Genomic DNA, 15,638 nt, shown 5'->3' with positions numbered 1-15,638 from the left:
GATGTTTCTATCAGTGAGCAGGTACAGAACCAGTGGACACTATTAAAAAAAATATCGGCCATCCTTTTAGGTCAGAGTTGAGTAGATCTGTATTTTTTCAGACCTTTGTGCATTTTTGAAAATCTGCCTCAGAAGAACGGTGTAGCTGGAATCATTGAATATTTTTAAGGTGGAAGGAGTTAAATTCTTGTTAGGCAGTGGAAACAAAGGTTATCAGATCAGGAAATGTGGAAACATGAACAGATCAGCCATGAATTAATTGAATGATATAACAGGCTCAAGAAGTCAACATCTAACCCAAGTCCATATGTCCACTTTCTCTCTCTCTCCCCTCCCCTAATACACTCATCAAACCATTCATGCAACCCTTTGATACATACCTTTTGCATTATTGACCCATATACTTGATCAAGTTATTAGCCACCTGTCTTCATGCCTTCTTGTATAGTTTGGAATCAGGGTTGAAACTTTCCTGTGAAATATCCAATCTTACGCATGACGAGTATGAACAAGAACAATGAACAAAGAGCAAAGGCCAATACAGCACAGGAACAGGCCCTTCGGCCCTCCAAGCCTGCACTGACACATTTTGCCCTTCCATACTGAAACTATCTTCACTTACAGGACCCAAATCCTTCTATTCTCTTCCTATTCATGTATTCGTCCAGGTGTTTCTTGAATGCTGCTATTTTGTCTGCTTCCACCACCTCCTCTAGAAGTGTGTTCACCCTTTGTTTGAAAAACTTGCCTCACACCTTGAACTTGTGTCCCCTAGTAAATGACCCATCCACCCTTGGAAAAAGCCTCATACTTTCCACTCTAGCCATCATATTCACAATCTTGTAAACTTCTATCAGGTTGCCCCTCAATCTCCTGCATTCCAGTGAAAACAAACCCAGTCTATCCAACCTTTCTTCATAGCTAAAACCCCCCATACCAGGCAACATCCTGTTAAACCTTTTCTGTACCGTCTCCAAAGCATCCACGTCCTTCTGGTATTATGGTGACCAGAATTATATGCAATATTCCAAGCGTGGCCTCACTAAAGTTCTATAAAGATGCAGTATAACTTGTCTAACTTTATACTCAATGCCCCTTCCAAATGAAGGCAAGCATGCTATAAGCCTTTTTTACTACCTTATCTACCTATGCTGCCACCTTCAGTGATCTATGGACCTGCACACCTAGATCCCTCTGCATATCAATACTCCTAAGTGTTCTGCCATTAAGTGTATAATTTACACCTGTACTTGACCTTCCAAAATCCATCACCTCACATTTGTCTGGATTGAACTCCATCTGCCATTTTTCTGCCCATGCCTCCAACTGATCTATATCCTGCTTTGTCCTCTGACAATAGTTCTCAATTTCTGCAACTCCATCAGCCTTTGTATCATCTGCAAATTTACTAATCAGACAAGCTACATTTTCCTCCAAATCATTACTATAGATCATGAACAGCAGAGGTCCCAGCACTGATCCCTGTGGGACACCACTAGTTACAACCCTCCATTCCAAAAAGCATCCTTCCAACGCTACCCTCTGTCTCTTATGACTAAGCCAGTTCTGTATCCATCTTGCCAGCTCACCCCAATATCATGTGACTTCACCTTCTGTACCAGTCTGCCATGAGGGACCTTGTTAAAGGTTTTACTGAAGTCCATGTAGACAACATCAATCCCTTTTCCCTCATCAATCATCTTCATCACCTTCTCAAAAAACTCAATCAAGTTAGTGAGGCATGACCTCCCCTGCATAAAACCATGCTGTTTATCACTAATCAGTCCATTTGCTTCTAAATGCGGACAGATCTTGTCTTCAAGAATCTTTTCCAAAAATTTCCCAACCACTGGTGTGAGACTCACAGGCCGGTAATTTTCTGGATTATCCCTGTTACCCTTTCTAAACAATGGGACACCATTGGCTATTCTCCAGTCCTCTGGGACCTCATCTGTGGCCAGAGAGGTTGCAAAGATACCTGTCAATGCTTCAACAATTTGTTCTCTTGCCTCCCTCAACATTCAGGGATAGATCCTGGGGACCTATCTATTCTAATACTTTTAAGACTTACAACACCTGTTCCTTTTTAATAGCAACTTGGCTTAGAAATTCAAAACTCCCTTCTCTGAGATCATTCTCCACCAACTCCTTTTCTTTGGTGAATACCAATACAAAGTATTCATTTAAGACCTCACCTACCTTTTCTGGCTTCACACATACATTGCTTCCTTTCTCCTCGAGTGAGCCAACTCCTTCCCGGCTACCCTCTTGCTTTTTATATGTGTATAAAAAGCCTTGGAATTCTCCTTAATCCTGTTTGCTAATGACTTTTCATGACCTCTTTTAGCCCTTCTAATTCCTTGCTTAAGTTCTTTCCTAGTACCAGACTGTGGACCTGCCTATACTGCAACTCAGGGGTGAGCTAGGGCAGCACGGTGGCTCAGTGCTTAGCACTGCTGCCTCACAGCACCAGGGACCTGGGTTCAAATCTGGGTGACTGTCTATGTGGAGTTTGCACATTCTCCCTGTGCCTTTGTGGATGTCCTCAGCATGCTCCAGTTTCCTCCCACAGTCCAAAAATGTGCAGGTTAGGTGGATTGGCAATGGGAAATTAGCCATAGGTGGTTTACCCATGGTAAATGTGGAGTTATTGGTGAGGGGGTTTTGGGTGGGATCCTCTTCAGAGGGATGGTGTAAACTTAATGGGGCAAAGGACCACTCCCTATAGTGTAGGAATCCGATGATGAGCAATTATTGAACAGAACTAAAAGTGTGCAAACTAAGGATTAAAATTGGCAATACACACCCATTGATGGAAATGTTTTCTCACCCGTTGTGATGCAATGCAGGCATTGAGTTTTCCAACATCGATAATTTTCTTTAAATCATCATTAAAATTAGATTCTGCACCATTTGCTTTGCAAAAACTGAGAGTCGGGTGTAACGTAGATTAATAAGCTATGTGGAACTGTGTCCACATTCCATAATGCTCAGTGAACAAACACATAGTTCAATGTCAGGCAGTGGGTTTTAAACAAACCTGCCAGGGAAGTGCAAAATCTAGAGGTAAATGTTCATTAATCAATCCTTCCAATTTACACAAAGGACCATGGCCACAAGTATAGAGTGAGTGAATGTGTCCAATCCTATTTGATGACTTGGCAGTTTGATACTTTTATTGTTTTAGGTCAGAGGAGGCACATCCTGATTCTATTTGTTATATAATTAAACCCAAAGGATTGTGGAAAAGCCACAAATCAAATTTGATTCTTGTTACACACAGCAACAGGATTTTCCAGGGATTTTACTGGTGAAAGTGTAGGAGTGGTAGGAGTGTGACAAACCATTTGCCCCCGTGAGTCTGCTCCATCATTCACTAAAATCATTTATGATCTGATTGTGGCCTTAACTCGATTTTCCATCTGCACACCGCCACCCACCATCTTTAACTCCCTCCCTTTAGTCAATCAAACAATCATCTCTCTAACTCCAACCTGAATATACTGGCCCAGATCTTCCAGTCCTGGGACAGTTGTAGACCAGGCGTACCCTGAAACGTCAGTACTCCTCTCAGTCCCAATGCACTGACCACAATGAAAATACCAGGGGAGTTTAAATTGTCTCAATCCAACACTCTGGACTTGATTCATCTCCGCCCCTGGACTGACCTGACCTCCAGCACCCCAGCCCCTTGAAATAGATCAAATAGTATCTCCAGCTTCAGGACATCAACCCCTCCCCCTCCCACCTCAGCAACACTTCCAGACCCAAACCCAACGACACCCCTCCCAAGCAGAATTCACTCATCCCCAATCGACTTATCAACTCATTCACACTGCCACTCTATCTATGATGTCTCTTGCCACTCTATGCTGTTCCCACCTTGCCACCCTGTCCCCTTATAACTTACCTTACTTAGTTGTCTCGCATTCGGTTACTAACACTACAAAGCTGTTTAATTGTCCCACAACTCTTCGGCATGCGAGTAAATAAATGAATTTACCAGAATACTGCAGTTAGTGCTATAAAAAAAAGCAGGTGTGATTTGTTTTTCTCCTGACCATCTGGCACTACAAGGATTCAGCTGGATGAATGGTTCATTGCACATTTTTGAGACCTCTAGCTGAAATAACTCTTCAGAGGCTGGAATCCGATTACCAATCACCCTTTGTTCGCAAATGTTTAGCCTTTGATAATAATATTGTCTCTCACTGAATCAGACATTTGGAGTCCCAATATCCCTGACGCTCACCCGTTTACATCAGTCCCAGCTCCCTGATTGGCCCAGATTAACAGCCCTAATCAGGGATCTCATATTCTAAAAGGTCCAGCTAGCTGAACTTGTTACAATCACAACACTGGCAACAGAAGTTGCGGCCAGAAATGTAGGAGATGAACTCAGAGTAAAAATGCATGTGGTAGAGCAGTAATTCAATAGGGATTGCTGTTCCTGGAAGATTCAGACATTCAATAACCCAGCTGTCTGGGGAAGAGAATTCCAATCACTATTGACCCTCTATGAATAGAAATTCCTCCTCAGCTCCATTGCAAATAGGAACCACTTATTTTCTAATTGTGACCTCTAGTGCTATATTCCCCAATGAGGGGAAATATCCACACAACATCTACACTGTCAAACTTCCTCAGAATTTTGTCTGTTTCAATAAGATCACTTGTCTTTGTAAACTCCAATGGATGTAAGCTCAACCCATTCAAAGTTTCTTCATTAGAAAAACCCTCATTCCAGGAGCTAATTTAATGAATCTTCACTGACTGTCTTCAATGCAAGTTTAGCCCTCCTAAAGAAAGGGAACCAAAACTGTGCTATAGATCTGATCTCACCAATGCTCTGGGCAGATGTGGAGAGACTTTCCCACCTTTATATTCTATCCCCCATGCAATAAAGGACATCATTTTATTTTCGACATGAATACTGGACATCCACACTGACATTTTGTGGTTCATGTACAAGAACACCCAAATCAATCTCAACTGCATCATTCTGAACTTTCCCTCTGTATATATTCACACTTCCATTCCACAATTCTGTCCAAACTCCTGTGGGGTAAAATCAGCGACCTAACTTAGGATCCATCCCGTTACCCACATAAGATTCATTCCCATGAAGTGGATTTAACTCAAACTTCAACCCCAACATCTCTCAGTTGAACTATGCTCCCCACTCTCAGATGTAGCAAGACCTGGACAATATCCAGATTTACACTGACAAATGATAAGCACCATTTGTGTCACACAAAGTTCAAGGCAATGACTATCTCCAACAAATGAGAAACTAATCATTACTTCTTGACATTCATTGGCATCAGTCTGGCTAATCTCCTACTATCAATATTCTGGGGGTTTGTCACTGTCCAGAAACTCAACAGGGCTAGCCATATAAACACCCTGGGTACGAGAGCAGGTCAGAGGCTAGGAATCCTGCAGGAAGTAACTCACTTCTTGACTCTCCAAAGCTTGTCCACTACCTACAAAGCACAAGCCAAGAGTATGATGGAATACTCCCTACTTTTCCAGATGGGTGCAGCCCCAACAACACTCAAGGAGCCTGACACCATCCAGAACAAAGCAGCCGTCTTGATTGACATTACATTCCTTCCCTCCATCACTGACACTCAGTAGCAGCATTGTGCACCACCTCCAAGATGCACAGCAGAAATTCACCAAGGCTTCTTAGACAGAACCTTGCAAACCCATACCGCTATCATCTAGAAGGACAAGGGCAACCAGATACATGGGAACACCACCACTGCAAGGTCACCTCCAAGTCACTCACCACCTTGACTAGGAAATATATCGCTGTTCCTTCACTGTCGCTGAGTTGAAATCCTGGAACTCCCTCCCTTATGGCATTGAGGGGCTACCTGCACCAAATGGACTGCAATGGTTCAAGAAGACAGCTCATCACTACATTCTCCAGGGCAACTAGAGATGGGTAATAAATTTTGGCATGGCCAGTAATGCCCACATTTCATGAATGAATTTTAAAACTTTCTTCACACTTCTTCAAAGTAGTGCCATTAGACACTTTTCAGCCTCATTGGAGGGCTGGCACCACCTCTGTTCAACATCTCACCAACAATACAGCTCCTCAGGCAATGCTGCATGCCTTCAGTATTTCACAACATCATCAGCCCAGATTTTTCACCTAAAAGTCTGGAGTGGGAATTAAATTCTGCACCCCCGTGACTCAGACGCAAGTGTGTCACCAATTGAGTCACCACTGACAGTTGCCTACTTGGTACCCAAATTAAGTGTTTAATGGGTAAACTCATCACCTGTGTAGCAAACCCTCTGTATGTTGATGGAGTGTCATGTTATGCTCAAACATCTGCACAATCTGTTTGCTCAGAGATAAGAGTGGGAACCCACAAAGCCATAGCTGATCAAGGGCTTACAAATTCAGAGGTGTTCTGTGTGCAACAACGATGTAGCGGTGCTGGTGTTTGGACTGGGGTGGACAAAGTCAGAAGTTACACGACATCAGGTTATAGTCCAACAGGTTTATTTGAAAGCAAAAGCTTTCGAAGCGCTTCTCCTTCATCACCTGACAAAGGAGCAGTGCTACGAAAGCTTGTGATTTCAAATAAACTTGTTGGACTACAACCTGGTGTCATGTGATTTCTGACTGTCTGACAAACTGCACGCTGGAATCGGGACGCTGTAATGATATTGTTTAGCAGCTTCCACCTATCTCACTGAAAATCACAGTCTGGAAGAACAATGAAATAACATCAATAGACAAATTACTCACTCTGCAAGGAGAGAAGAGTACATTTCCCATTGAAAACTGGAGCAGAATTTCTCTCTTGTACATGACTGTCTGTAGCATCTTTCCAACACCGACTGCACTCACCACTTTGAGTAATTAGATTGAGCTGAGATTCCCGACTCATTCTGTAGGTTATGTTGGAAATTAGCAGTCAGCACAACCTCTGCACTTCCCACCACTTCTCAGCCAGATTTTAACTCTTTGTGTAGAACCTAATTCAGCACAGTTAGTTCAATAACACATTCAAAAGGGAATTATTGCTGTTTAAAACACAGAGCAAATTGATCACTTATTACAGCAATCTGCCTGAAGAGCATACAAATTAGGAGCAGGGGGAGGCCAATCAATTCTTTGAGCCTGTTCTACCTTTAAATGAGATCTTATTCTTTTGTGAGACGTGGTCGTCACTGGCTGGTTCAGCATTTATTGCCTGTCCCTAGTTGCCCTTGAACAGGTGGGGGTGAGCTGCCTTCTTGAACCTCTGCAGTCCATGTGCTGTAGGTAGACCCACAATGCCATTAGGGAGGGAATGCCGGGATTTCGACTCAGTGACAGTGAAGGAACGATTATATATTTCCAAGTCAGGATGGGGAGAGATTTGGACGTGAGCTTGCAGGTGGTGGTGTTCCCACGTATCTGCTGCACTTGTCCTTCTAGATGGGAGTGGTCATGGGTTTGGAAAGTGTTGTCTAAGGATCTTTAGCTGACAAGCTACCACAACATAATTTCTCCGCTCCGCCCATCCCATATCCCTTCATGTTTTTAATATGTAGAGTTCTATCAATCTCCATTGAAGTCAGGGGAGGAGATTTAATTGTAACTTGTCAAAATAAATTAGATAAATTAATATTGGAACGATACCTGAAGGGAGAACATACATGGATTTATTGGGAAATAGTAGTAGAATAGGATTAATTGGATAGTTTAACCAAGGAGCTATCATGGATGTGATGGAATAAATGACTCAAAGGGTCATACAGCCATAGAATCTTACAGCACAGAAACAGAACTTTGCTCCAATCATCCAAGCTGAACATAATCACAAAGTAAACTAGTCCCACCTGCCGGTCCTAGCCCGTATCCCTCCAAATCTTTCCTGCTTGTGTACTTAACTAAGTGTATTTTAAATGTTGTAACTGTGCCCACATCTATCACTTCCTCAAGAAGTCCATTCCTCACATGAACCACCTGCTGTGTAAAAAAAATTGCACCTTATATCTTTTTCAAATCTCTCCCCTCTGACCTTAAAAATATACCCCCTAGTCTTGAAATCCCACACTCTAGGGAAAAGACAACAATCATTAACACTATCTATCCCCCTCATCATTTTATAAACCCCTCTAATGTCACCTCTCAACCTCCTACACTCCAGAGAAAAATGTCCCAGCCTATCCATCCTTTCTTTCTAACTCAAACCTTCCGTACTTGACAAAAGTATGTCTATCTAGTAAATCTCTTCTCAACCCTCTCCAGTTTGATAATATCCTTCCTATAAATGGGTGACCAGAACTGGACACAGTACTCCAGAAGAGGCTTCACCAATGCCCTGTACAACCTCAACATGACATCCAAACTCCTATACTCAAAGGACTGAGCAACAAAGGCAGGCGTGCTAAATGCCTTTTTAACCACCCTGTCTATATATAACACAAACGTCAAAGAATTATGTACCTGCACCACTAGGTCCCTCTCTTCTACAACATTTCCCAAGGCCCTACCATTAATTGAATAAGTCCTGCCCATGTGAGTTGTACCAAAATGTAATACCATGCATGTATCGAAATTGAACTCAATCTGCCATTTTTCAGCCCATTGACCCATTTGATCAAGATCCTTTTTTAATCCTAGAAAATCTTCTTCACTGTCTACTATGCCACCAATTTTGGTGTTGTCTGCAAACTTACTAACAAGGTCTTTTATATTTTCATCCAAATCATTTATATAAATGACAAACAAAAGAGGACCCAGAACCGATCCCTGTGGAACACTGCTGGTGACAGGCCTCCAGTCTGAAAACCAACCCTCCACCATCATTCTCTGTTACCTGCCATTAAGCCAATTGTGTATCCTATTGGCAAGCTCACCTGAATCCCAGGTGACCTATCTTTACTAATTAGCCTACCATGCGAAACCTTGTCAAAGGCTTTACTAAAAGCCAAGTAAACAATATCTACTGCTCTGAGCTCATCAATCCTTTTGGAAACTTCATCAAAAAACTCAATCAAGTTTTGAGACATGATTTTCCTCACACAACAGCATGCTGACCATCTCTAATCAATTTTTGCCTCTCTAAACCTGATTCAATGATATGTTTCTGACAGAGGATGCAGGACAACTGGGGACAGATATTCCTTAGAATGGAATCAGCACCAGCGCCTAGTCACACTGAAGTGATAATTCTACCATCTCTGAAATTTTGCCGGGAAACTAAACACTTTGACTTGATTGGCTGTCAATGCTGAAGAAAATTCCAATTGGGCCATCAATGAACTGAGAGAGCAAAACCCAATACCTGAGGAAATAAAGATTTATTAAATGGCTAGAAAGGTCTTTTTTAATCACTAGTGGATCCCTCAGGGGTTGTAATTGTGGGGTTAGTGTGGCAGGGTGGGAGGGACTATGGAGATATGTCTCGCCATTCTACATTCCTCCATTTTGAACAACTGTAGTGTGAAATTTCAGGCAATGTATCAGAAAAAGATTTATCTTTCATTTAATTTGGAGCAATGTCTATGTTAAAATTGATTTGAGTTTTCATATCACCTTTCACAGAAGCATAGAAAGTAGAAGGAATAGGCTATCTTTTCCTTCAAGGCTGCTCCACCATTCAATATGATCATAGTTGATCAACTCAGTAGGCTATTCGCATTTTCTCCAGATATCCTTTGATGCCTTTAGCCCTAAGAACTGCATCAAACTCCTTCTTGAAAACATTCAATGTTTTGGTCTCATCCACCTTATGTGGCAGAGAATTCCACAGGCTCACCACTCTCTGATTAAAGAAAGTTCTCCTCGTCTCAGTTTTAAATGGCCTACCTGCTATCCTTATACTGCGACCCTAGATTCTAGACTCCCTGGTCTTTGGGAACATCCTTTCTTCATTTATCCTGTCTAGTCCTATTAGGAATTCATAGGCTGCTATGAAATTCCTCGTCATTCTTCTAAACTCCAGACCCTCAAGGTGTTTGGTGGCCAATTGTATACTTTGAAATGTAGTCGGAGTGTATATTTACAGAAGTGCTGCCAGGTAGAGGTTATTTGAATAGTTTACTATTAACAAGAAGATTTATTGCACGATAACAATAAGTAGAACTACGTTAAATTAGGCTTAATTACTCAGACCTTAAGGAGCTAATACACAAATACCCATTCTCTCTGAAAGCTAGTATAGAACTCCTTGGCTCCACCCACAGACTGAATGAATACAGCCAACGTAACATCAACACTAACCCCTTCAGAGCCAATATCTGATGTAACAGTCAGTGTTGTAATAGGGGGAATACATCAGTCACTTTAGGCACAGCAAGCTCTCACCAATTGCAGTGTTGTCATGATTTAGTATTCTGTTTTAAGTTCAGTGATAAACATCATAGATTTCTAGATTCATACAACACTGAAAAGGCCCATTGACTCTGCTCCAATATAACTACCATTAAATGTATCTCAATTAGCCAATGCATTGTTTTTTCCCTTTGAAGAGTGCCTTAGGGACTGTTTACATCCACATGAATATTATTACCAAATAAAAGCCGACAGAAATATGTTAGGGCCGCCATAGAATCCCCACAGTGTGGAAGCAGGCCATTCGGCCCATTGAGTACTCACCGACCCTCCGAAGAACATCCCACCCAGACCCACACCCCACCCTATCCCTGCATTTCCCACCTTAGACACTAAGGGGCAATTTAGCATAGCCAATCTACCTAACCTGCACATGTTTGGACTGTGGGAGGAAACAGGTGCACCTGGAGGAAACCCACACAGACACGGGGAGAAACTGCAAACTCCACATAGACAGTCATCCGAGGCTGGAATCAAACCCGGGTCTTGGAGGGGGACTTTGGAGGGGGAGATAATGCACTCCAGTGCATGCAGCGCCCAATTTTCTTGAAGCATTTCAAAGGTATCAGCAGATGCCCTGGGCTCCATCTCCATAGGATACCCCCATATGGACTTAGCCATGGAACAGATGCAGGCATCTGGGGAGGCTGTGAACCCCTCGATGGCCCATTTCCTGGATCTGTTGATGGTTGCTTCAGCCATGCCCAGGATCTGACCCACAAAGAGGTCGTCCATACTGCCTTCACTCTTTTGCACTCATTGACTAATGATGAGAAATATGGCTACAACTAAATGAAAAATAACTGTTTTATTATTTTTATAGCTCTTTTTATAGAATCATAGAATCCCTGCAGTGGTGAAGGAGGCCATTTGGCCCATCAACTCTGTACTGAAGAGCATCCCACATACTTTTAAAGAGACCTGTTTTTCTAACACTGATGCCTGATGTATGCAAATAACAGCTGCCCTCAACAGGAAAATGTTGCAAGGCTTCAACACAACTCTTTTAAACTTGTATATGGAAGAGGAAATGTTCTATTGGTCAGCTGTAAACAGTGTTGTGGGATCAGACAATCTATATTACCTGCTCAGACTCAGTACAAATACAGGTGAAGACATCTTGATCTCAGGGCACCTAAAGATTAACAAACCCAATAATTGAGTTGATCTGAGTTTTTTTTTCTGGTAGCATAAATACATGATTTTACCAACCTCATTCAGAAAATCTCAACTCTGGGAGGTAGCTTTTGTGAATTTTTGGCCCTGGCAGGCAGCATTGTCCTGGGAATACTTAACAAGTACTTTGACAATGGAGATCAGTGTGACTTTCCACAAATTATTTTCACTTAATTTGGGGAAAACAATGAGTCTCTAACTGCGTCACCTGACTTCCTTGGGTAAACACCTGACAGATGAATTCCGCATTAGGATACTCCAAATCTACCGTTTGAGACTGTGGTGTAACAGAATGTACATAACATTTAATGTAAATCAGGGCTTTAAACAGTGAAATTCTGCATCTCTGGTATTATAAAAGTGGAGTTACGTTTAATAAAGAGTTTAACTAATGTAGGTCCTTTTAAATGAGGAAATGACATGCAACTGAGGCATGGTTAGTAGATCTGCAGACGACACCAAAATTGGTGTCATTGTGGACAGTGAAGAAGGTTTTCTAAGATTACAAAGGGGTCTTGAGCAAATGGGTCAATGGGCTGAAAAATGGCAGATGGAGATCAATTTGGATAAATGTGAGATATTGCATTTTTGTGCAACAAACATGGGCAGGACTTAAACAATTGATGTGTCGGCTTGGGCTGTGTTGTAGAACAGAAGGATCTAGGGATTCAGATACACACTTCTTTGAAGTTTGCATCACATATGGACAGGGTGGTTAAAAAGGCTTTTGGTCGCCTGCCTTCATTGCTCAGGCCTTTGAGCGAAACCTCTCCTGGAGTATTGTGTACAGTTCTGGTTGCCCTGTTGTTGGAATGATATTATTAATCTAGAAAGGGGTAAGAAGAGATTTGCCAGGATGTTGCCCAGTACTGAAGATTTAAGTTAGAAAGAAAGGCTGGATAGGCTGGGACTTTTTCACTGGAGCACAGGAGGTTGAGAGGTGACCTTATAGAGGTTTATATAATAATGAGGGGTGTAGAAAGGGTTAATGGTAGGGGTCTTTTCCCTAGTGTGGGGGATTTCAAGACTGGGGCTGTATTTTTAAGGCAATAGGAGAGAGCTTTAAAAAACAAATGGGGACAATTCTTTTACACAGAGGGTGGTTTGCGTATGGAATAAACGTCCTGAGGAACTAATAGATGCAGGCACAGTTACAACGTTTAAAAGGTTTGGAGGGATATGGTCCAGGAGTAGGCAGGTGGGACTAGTTTAGTTTGGGATTACGTTCAGCATAGACTGGTTGGGCTAAAGAGTCTGTTTCTGTGCTGTAGGACTCTATGACTCTATAGGTCTAAGACTGATTGTAAATGAGGATTGAGGCAAGGGAGTGACTGTGAATGAGGATCAAAGCAACAAGAATGAAAGTGAATGAGGATTTCAGCAGTAGGAGGGACTGTGAGTAAAGTTTATGATTTGGGAGGTGCGAGAGAGACAGTGAATGAAGATTAGAACTAGGGTAGTGGAAGTGAATGAGGATTAGGATTAGGAGAGCTGGAGTGAATGAGGATTAGCATTTGGATTAGGGAAGTGGGAGTGAGTGTGAATGAGGATTGACTAGTTGGGAGTGACTAAAATTGAGATAAGGATACCCATTAGCAGAACAATTGGCATTCCATTTCTCCGACAGTAAAAGACTTTGTCTCTCCTTAACATCATTTTAGAAAGTTTCCCTCCCACAGTGAGGGAGCTCATCCTTGGCAAACCTACAAATGTAATAAAAACAAAGTGGTTGCAAAGTGTGCTATTTTCTCACAGCTGTTTCTGAACTCCAATACAGATTCCTCCTGTTGCTATTCAAACACTTCATCCACTTCCTGGCCCTAACTGCCTAAAGCCTCCAGGTCCAGCTAAAAACCAAAAGAACCGTGGATGCTGTAAATCAGAACAAAAACAGAAGTTGCTGGAAAAGCTCAGCAGGTCTGGCAGCATTTGTGAAGAAAAAAATCAGAGTAATGTTTTGGGTCCAGTGACTCTTCCTCAGAGCTGAAAGGTCACCGTACCCAAATTTAATTGATTCATACTCTACACAGTGTGCCCATTTCCCGATTTGCTCACCACAAGCCGATGTCAAATAGAACAGAAAGAAAATGAGTTTCTATTAAGTGCCTTTTGGAAAAAATTACTAAAGTATGTTTTCTTACAAGGAATTGAGCATATTTTCATGTAGCTGTGCATTTCTGTCCATCTACAAGGTTTTTCCCATCAGTGTCGCTCATTGAAGGTCTGAGGTGACACATTCCTAGACATTGCACAATGTCACATGAATTTGCTTCATGTCACGATGATCAGCTGTGACCTTGAACCAGTGTCCAACTGGGGGTCCTGCTTACTGTCAACTGATCTGGAGAGACATCCAGGAGGTAATGGAAGATGCTGCAAGGATACTCCGACTGCTGGTACACGAGCTTCGAGGGTAGGATAGGAGAGATCCTTCATTTTCAGCTTTGTCAGACTTGATAACCAGTTATGAACAATCGCAAGGCAGGCCTTGACTAGGCTCAGCGTTCACCAGCTTAGGGATCACCCTGAGCAATGGCTCACGTTAGCGGCGCGACAGAAATGGATAGTGCTGCCATTCAGAATAACAGTGCGCACTCGTGCTCATTCCTCCCAAGCCTGCACAAGGAGCAGGGGATACAGTGGAGGCTTAGTGATGATGCCAGTGGACTTGGAAGCCCAGGACCCCAAGCTGATGTTCTGGGGATGGGAATACAAAGCGTGCCATGGTTTTAAAAGTTTGTTGAATGGTAACCACTGCTGATTGTTGTTAAAAATCTACCTGGTTCACTAATCCCCTCCAAGGAATGGAATCTACATGTGAATACAGACCCACAGCAAATGATTGACTCTTAACTGCCCTCTGAAACGGCTTAGCAAGTCATTCAACTCAAGGGCAATTAGGGATGGGCAATAAATGCTAACCACACTGGTGACACCACATTCCATGAATGAAGTAAGATGAAGAAAACATTCATTTACTTTGGGTTTTATTGCAATTTAAAGGAACAGTGGGTAAAAGGTCATAAATGTGACAGTGGCACAAATGCCTCACAACAAGCAAAGGGTTTTGATCAGCGTCCTCAGCACATTGCTGTTGTAACCCATCCTACCTCAGTTTGTTTCCAACTTTGATCCTTTCCTGGTAAGATTTCTCTGTACAGCACAATTATGCAGCTTGGGACAGATTCCAATGGTCCATGAAACCGTGTATGTTGTGTTAAAGTAACATAAAAATTAGGTGCCATAAGGCTGTTTGAGCTTTATGGAATGATAGTCGTAGTGGTCTACAACACAGAAAAGGGTCTTCAGCCCATCGAGCCTGTACCAATTTAAAATAACCCCATAACTATTCTAATTTCATTTTTCAGCACTTAGCCCATAGCCTTGTATGCCTTGGCATCACAAGTGCACATCTGAATACTTCTTCAATGTTATGAGAGCTTCTGTCTCTATCACCCTTACAGGCAGTGAGTTCTAGATTCCAACCACCCTCTGGATGAACTTTTTTCCCTCATATCCCTTCTAAACCTCTGTCCCTTACCTTAAATCCATTCTCCCGGTATTGATCCATCTACCAAGGGGAAATGTGTCTTCCTGTATACTCAATCTATGCCCCTCGTAATTCTATACATCTCAGTATACATCTTTCAATCACCCCTGCCCTCAGGAAAACAACCCCAGTCTGTCCAATCTCTCTTCATAACAGAAATTCTCCAGCCCAGTCAACATCCTGGTAAATCTCCTCAGCAACCCCTCCACTGCTGTCACATCCACTCTCTAAAGTGTTCATCTTCGATCAGCCTCTTTCCTGCCTGATCTCCATGTCCCTTGACTCCTTCATATCCAAAAACTGGAAAATCACATCTGTTGAATTACTCCTAAATTCATACTCTCTATCCCTTCCTGTTGTAGCCTATTTACCATTTCCCACATTTCTCGCTTACTTTTTTTTCTAATCTTTCATTTGCATCTTCCAAAATTTTACCCCTCACCTAACACTTGTGCTTAAAGATAGTAAGAACTGCCGATGCTGGAGTCAGTGATAACACAGTGTGGAGCTGGAGGAACACAGCAGGCCAGGCAGCATCAGAGGAGCAGGAAAGCTGGTGTT

Source organism: Rhincodon typus, chromosome 25 (assembly GCF_021869965.1).
Source record: "Rhincodon typus isolate 14 chromosome 25, sRhiTyp1.1, whole genome shotgun sequence".
Taxonomy (NCBI): Eukaryota; Metazoa; Chordata; class Chondrichthyes; order Orectolobiformes; family Rhincodontidae; genus Rhincodon; species Rhincodon typus.
Note: the sequence above shows the minus strand (reverse complement) of the source record.